The sequence below is a fragment of the Podarcis tiliguerta genome (genome assembly GCF_965153285.1).
Source record: "Podarcis tiliguerta genome assembly, chromosome: 3".
NCBI classification, from domain to species: domain Eukaryota; kingdom Metazoa; phylum Chordata; class Lepidosauria; order Squamata; family Lacertidae; genus Podarcis; species Podarcis tiliguerta.
In genome coordinates this window covers 80,660,994-80,667,413 of record NC_139536.1, presented here as the reverse complement: position 1 = coordinate 80,667,413, position 6,420 = coordinate 80,660,994, and positions in this window count along the sequence as shown.

Below are 6,420 nucleotides of genomic sequence, written 5' to 3'. Positions count from 1 at the left end.
CTGGGATTGCTAATGGAGAACTAAGTTTGAAGGTAAATTTGCAGTGACATTATTACATTCTTAAACTGTAGCCAAAATCTGCCTTACAGCATGCTAACAATGGTAATCAAGAAAGATGTGTTAAACATAACTGAATTAAATCAAAGGAAAAAATAAAGAGTGAAAGCACACACAAGGAAAATGAACCCACATTCCCAGTAAGTGATTTATGAAGAAATTTTATAAATTAAAATTTGGACATAATATAGCTTGTGGTTGTTGAATTAATTAAGCAATTAGGTGAATTTGGAACATGGCATAATTCAGTAGAGAGCCAGTGTGTTGTAATACATAGATGGGTGAGGGAATGTGCATGCTACATGGAAATGGTTTTCTCAAGGTTTGAAGATTCGTACCCAGGACTATTTTCAATCCATACATAGTCTTGATCTGGCTGTGGCATAAATATTAAATAAGATACAAGCAAAACTGAAAAAAATCCCCAAGCTCTGGGAAAATGGAAAAGATAGTTTTGTTTTAAAAAAGCAAAACACCTGAGTTTGTTTTTGTTTAAAAAAGAGCCAGGTATGATGTATTGCAGAGGACTATAAACACATCTTATTCATGGACCAAATCATGTTTTAATTAAAATAATATGTTTCCCTAGAACTCAAAACTCATATTATATCTGAGTCTCCAGATGGAGACTGCATGTTTCAAAGTTTATTCATCAATAGGCAGTGTAGAAATCTCATCCATTGTTGCTTCAGGCCATATTTTACCTTGACAGTAAGACGTTCTGGCAGAGGGTTAATTTGTTACTAAATCTTTCGTAGGAAGAAAGATTTCAGAGGTGGTGATTTATTAATCTATAATAAGCATCTTCCAATATAGTTAAAACAAGATAGAGGGGGACATATTCATATCTCTCATGGACCAAAGAAATTCTGATATTGTTGTAAATTGCAGGACCAAATGTGTATTTGACTAGATATTGCAGCTGCTGTTTGCATAGCTAAAAATCCCAAGCACAACAGGACCAACTTGCACATCCATGAGCAAGGAAAGCTGATCAATATGAACTGTGAACTAAGAATTCTCTCAGTTAAAGAGAAGTTTCCATTTTGAATGTTTTTTGGCACATAATGATAGTTTAAATTTCCATCTTTAGCACCTCTACTTGGAACTAAATTCAGTTTCTGCTCTACATAAACTAATTGTGGCTTAACTTAAGAGGCCCCTGAGCACGAGCATCATTTAAAACACCTAACTTCATCCTCATGCCGTTCAGTAAAAAAACCCCACATATTAGCAGTATGTCTGAACTTAGAGATTTTATAATAATAATAATAATTTATTATTTATACCCCGCCCATCTGGCTGAGTTTCCCCAGCCACTCTGGGCGGCTTCCAATCGAGTGTTAAAAACAATACAGCATTAAATATTAAAAACTTCCCTAAACAGGGTTTCCTTCAGATTTTCTGTGGAGTCTTGCAATTGTTATAAATATAATCCAGTATACATGAGATTGTATATATAACCAGCTGGAGTAATCATAGGAAGAAGTTAAGAGACCTAGGCCTCATTAGCCTAATAATGAAGAAGTAGAAAAAATGTTTGATTGCACTCTATAAATAGCAAGAGAGAGGGGAGCAAACTCTTAAGGTGTGTGTGTGGGGGGGTAGGTTAGAAAGTCAGCTCCATGCTATGTTCAAAGCATAAATTCAGCACTGGGCATTATGTGTTGAGCAGATGGGTATCTTTTCCCCTTGCTCCAACATTGCTAGCATTTGGTAAAACACAAAAGGCATTATAATGTTCAGAAGCACTGCAAAATGGGCTTTTTTTTGGAGAATGAAAACAGGGTGATGAGTGGGTTGAGAATTCAAAAAATTCAATGGTGATCCATGGAGTCTAAATTGATTCCTTAAGGCTTTGGGAATATCCACATCCTCATAGAGTTGTTTGTTGGCAGGTGTTTGATCCTAGGAAGGGATATGAGTTAGACAGCTGTAGTAGGTACAAAAATGCCAGTGACCATAGTCAATTAATATTGAAAACACTGGGTAGAATTTGACGTCATGCTATGGTGAAGTCCTATCAGAGCAAGCATTGCTACTTGACAGGTGGAACAATCCCCTCTGCCCTCCCTCCCCTTATATGCTGTTCTGCAGGTTCTCTTGACTACCCCAGAAACTGATTTTGGGGTGGGGGAAAAGCCTTATTGTGCAAGTAGAAACCTCATGCAGACAAAGGACTTGTTAAGTGAATCCTGGCTGCTATTTCCTGTGGCATCTCTTCTGCAGAACACTTCTTCTTCTTCTTCTTCTTCTACTACTACTACTACTACTACTACTACTACTATGGTTGAAGTCAAGAAGCTGTATCCTATTTGGCCACTTAATCTTCCCAACACACCACTTTCCTGCGTTATTTCATCAATCTGACTAGAGACGGGATATTGGGTGTGCTTGGTACACCATTAAGAGGCTAGGAAGAACATGAAGTACATCTGTCAAGGGCAAACGTTTTCCATAGCATTCCATTCTTGTTAATAGTTCTACATAGCTTTTTAAAAAATGTACTGAGAACATGTTTTCTTCATTTTGTTTATCCTCCAGTCAGCCCCATCAGGTCAGCCACTTTTGTTCCTCTTTTACAGAAAATAAACTGAAGCTGAGATTATAGTTCACTGTACAATCCTTTATACACAATATTTGAGCTGTACAAACCAACAAGTGTACAGTCCTGCACACAAATCTTTGTCTGTGTGTAAAGAAAAGATTGTACCTGTGTTCAGTGTAACATATTAAAAAGCCTATTGTGATTTCTCAATGAGTGTTTGGATGGGCAAGGCTGATGCAGTGATTTTGTTGTGGAACAGGTAAGAAACATGTGGAGATCTCTACTAAAGTGTAGTGGCTAGGAGGCTGAAACCTGCAGTTTCCCAGTCAAAATCTCATCTCTTACATGAAACCATTATGTGGGCCTTAGCCAAATTAATATCTTCAGTCTCAGTTCCAAATCTACAATATGAAGATTGTAACCTTCATATTGTAGCAACCTTCTCTGCAAGGTTTTTGTAAGGCTCAAAACTAGATAATCTTTGATGGCTACTAAAACTTCCACCCTGAATCTCAGTTTATTGTACTCAACAGCACTTCATTGGTTTCATTTTGGTGTTTTGTTTTGGATTTTGAGGTTATTAATTTCTTGGTGAATTTTAATATGTATGTATGATTTTATTGTTGATTTTGTTGTACAAATACTCTGAGAGATATTTTACCTAAAAAGTGGTTAGGGGTTTGGTGTGTGTGTCACCGGAAAGTGTGGGACAGCACTTGCTTGACACAACTTCATATAAATTCCCTGTAAAGAATAAATAAAAAGGTGATCAGGAAGAAACCTGAATCTGACCATCTAGGTGTCATGCTCACTTGAAGTAAACAGTAGCTGCAGTAAAGAAGGCAGAAACAGACAGCTTTGCTTTTTGTCAATGAGTTTTTAATCACAGGGGTCTCAGTAAGAAAGGTGCCTTAATCTTAATATGGTAGATTTCCCTTTCCATTACCCTGACCTGCCTTGGGGCTTTTCTAGACAAATGCTTTATTGTAAAATGAATGCACAGTTACAACTCTGTTGTTTCAGAGGATCTAAAAATCTCTAACAATCACACCTGCTGTGGAAAACATTTGCATCCAGGGATCAATATTTATTATGTTTTCAATGGGGAAATGTCATGTCCTTTTCTAGCTAGTGTATCAGCTGATATAGTGAGTTCAATGTGGGGGAATGTGTCTCATCAGTGTCAGTGAACCGAATGGTTGATACTCCTTCATATTTGTGCCTTTGGTGGTGGTGGTGGTGGGTTTAAAAATATCTATATCTAACACAGGTAGATGGAAATAGACACATATATTCTGTAGTAACTGATTACTCCTCTATTGTAGCATTTAAGTGCAGGAGTACACATTCTGCATTTTAAAAATTAAATAGATATGGCCATAGCTCAGTAGGAGAGCATCTGCTTTGCATGTAAAAGCTTCAAGGTTCAATTCTCAGCGTTTCAAGGTAGGGCTGGGAAATATCTCTTCCTGAAATCCTGGAAAGCCACTGTCCATCAGTGTACACCAGTGTTCCCCAAACTTGGGTCTCCAGCTGTTTTTGGACTACAGTTCCCATCATCCCTGACCACAGGTCCTGCTAGCTGGGGATGATGGGAGTAGTGGTCCAAAAACAGCTGGACACCCAAGTTTGGGAAACCCTGGTGTACACAATACTAAGCAGGGCTGCACCGCCCATGAGGCAAGGTGAAGTTACTGTCTCAGCCAGCAGGATCCACAGGGCCAGCAGATCTTGATGTAGATCTTTGTTCTTCCTATGCTCCTGATGTAGATCTTCACTCACATCTTCTTACCAGGCGGGGTTGGGGCTGCATTCAGTTGTTCACCTAAGGCACCACAATGTATTGGGCTGGCCCTGATACTGAGCTATATAAACCATTGAAATTATTCTGTACAATGCAGCTTCCTATGTTCCTAAGTGGCAAACAAAATCTCTGCAGGGCTGCTGCCTTGCAGCAATGGCCCACCACTTCCTGGCATTTTACCTCCCACTACTTAAAAAAATGTAGTTGTTTGAATCTTGCACCCTTCCTCCTTTCCAGTACTGCAGTGCATATCTCCTCTGTTCAATTTAGAACATATGTGGAGGAAAGGAATTTTAGGCCCCTGGCTATAGTCATTGCAGAAAACCTTCTTCCACCCATTCTAAGAAAGAATAGACACTGCAGGGCCGGATTTAGGTTTGATGAGGCCCTAAGCTACTGAAGGTAATGGGGCCCTTTATATGTCTAGCTGTCCTTTGTCAATAACAAATTGTTGCTGTTTTTTGTGTTGGATAGATGCTATATGGTAATTTATGGACCTAATAGGTATCTAAAGCCCTTTGCACATAACAAAATATGTATTTTATCAAAGTAATTGTTGAACTGAAATACAGTTAAGAAGTATATTAATAGTGAAATAATTATTAAGCTATAACTGTATGTAGGTTTTATTTTATTTGTTTTTTATCTTATATTTTGGAAATGTAGGGGTTTTTTCTTTAATTTTTTGGGGTGCCCCCAAGAGAGTGGGGCCCTAAGCTATAGCTTGTTTAGCTTATACGTAAATCCAGCACTGAGTCACTGTCTCTCCAACCTAAGCTTGCTCAGAGTCACTTTGAGGATAAAATGGGATAAGGTTGGTGTAGACGACAAATGCAACAAATTCTGGGTTTTTTACACTGTTGTCTCGAAAGGTCTATGGGGCATGATAGTTTTGTTTTGGGTTATTAAAAGATACCTATGCATTGTATTCATTTTCTTGCAGCAAAACTAGGCCATATATCATGCAGCAGCAATAATGTAAGCAATTCCCTGCATTGGAAATTCTTTTGCATAGCAATTCTGCCACTGCAGTCCTGCAACATTTAAAAAGTTGCTTCTCTCATGCATTCACTTTTGCTCTCTGAAAAGTGTTTCACCTGGTCTCTGCTCTAGCTATATACAGAATAATTTATCCTTCCTTATTTTCTCATTGTATTATAACATACTGAATCTAACCACCAGAAAGGGTATATGATAGGATAGTATCTGATTCATCTGCACTGATTCCACAGTGCAATGTGACGGATTTATTTGCGTCTTAGCAGCTCTTCCATTAAGCATTAATTGAAAATACTGTCAAACTAGAAGTATAAGGATCTTTGGTGTAAAACTTTCTGGAGTACAACTTTCTAATGCCAGCAAAGATGTTGTTCAGCCAGCATCCATGCAGTTTGAGAAATATAGTCTCTGTGAATGAGTATCACTGAAGCATCCTAAGGAATCACAACTGTTTGTACTGCTCCTGGGAATAAAGATGAGAACTTGTATCCAAATTATTATTGCACCATCTGTATTGTGCATCAAGTGTGGTATAGTAGATGAAGTGTTGGAAAGACCTTTGTTCAAATTCCTACTCACTCGTGAAACTGACTGGGTGACTTAGCTTCTGTCACTCGCCTTCATCTAAACCTACCTCACAGGGCTGATGTGAGCATAAAAGGTGAGAGGCACTATGCATGGAACTCTGAACTCTGTGGAGGATAAAAATAAATATATGATAAAAACATCAATAGTAATACTGCATGGATGAGCTATAAAATCACAAAACATGCAGCAAAGTAAAGCCTGGAAATATAGATTGTTAGACCTTTAAAATAACCCCTTCTAAGTTGCTTCCAAAGTTCCCCACTTCCTTTAGCATAGAGCATAGATTAAAAATGGTTTCCAAAGGTCAGATTCATGTGCTTTTCCATACAGCAGCAAGTAAAGACAGGCAGTATAACTTAGGATCCAAATTGGCAAAGGTCTCTAAATTATTTGTATAGAAACACAGAGGCGGCTTGCTAAAGCC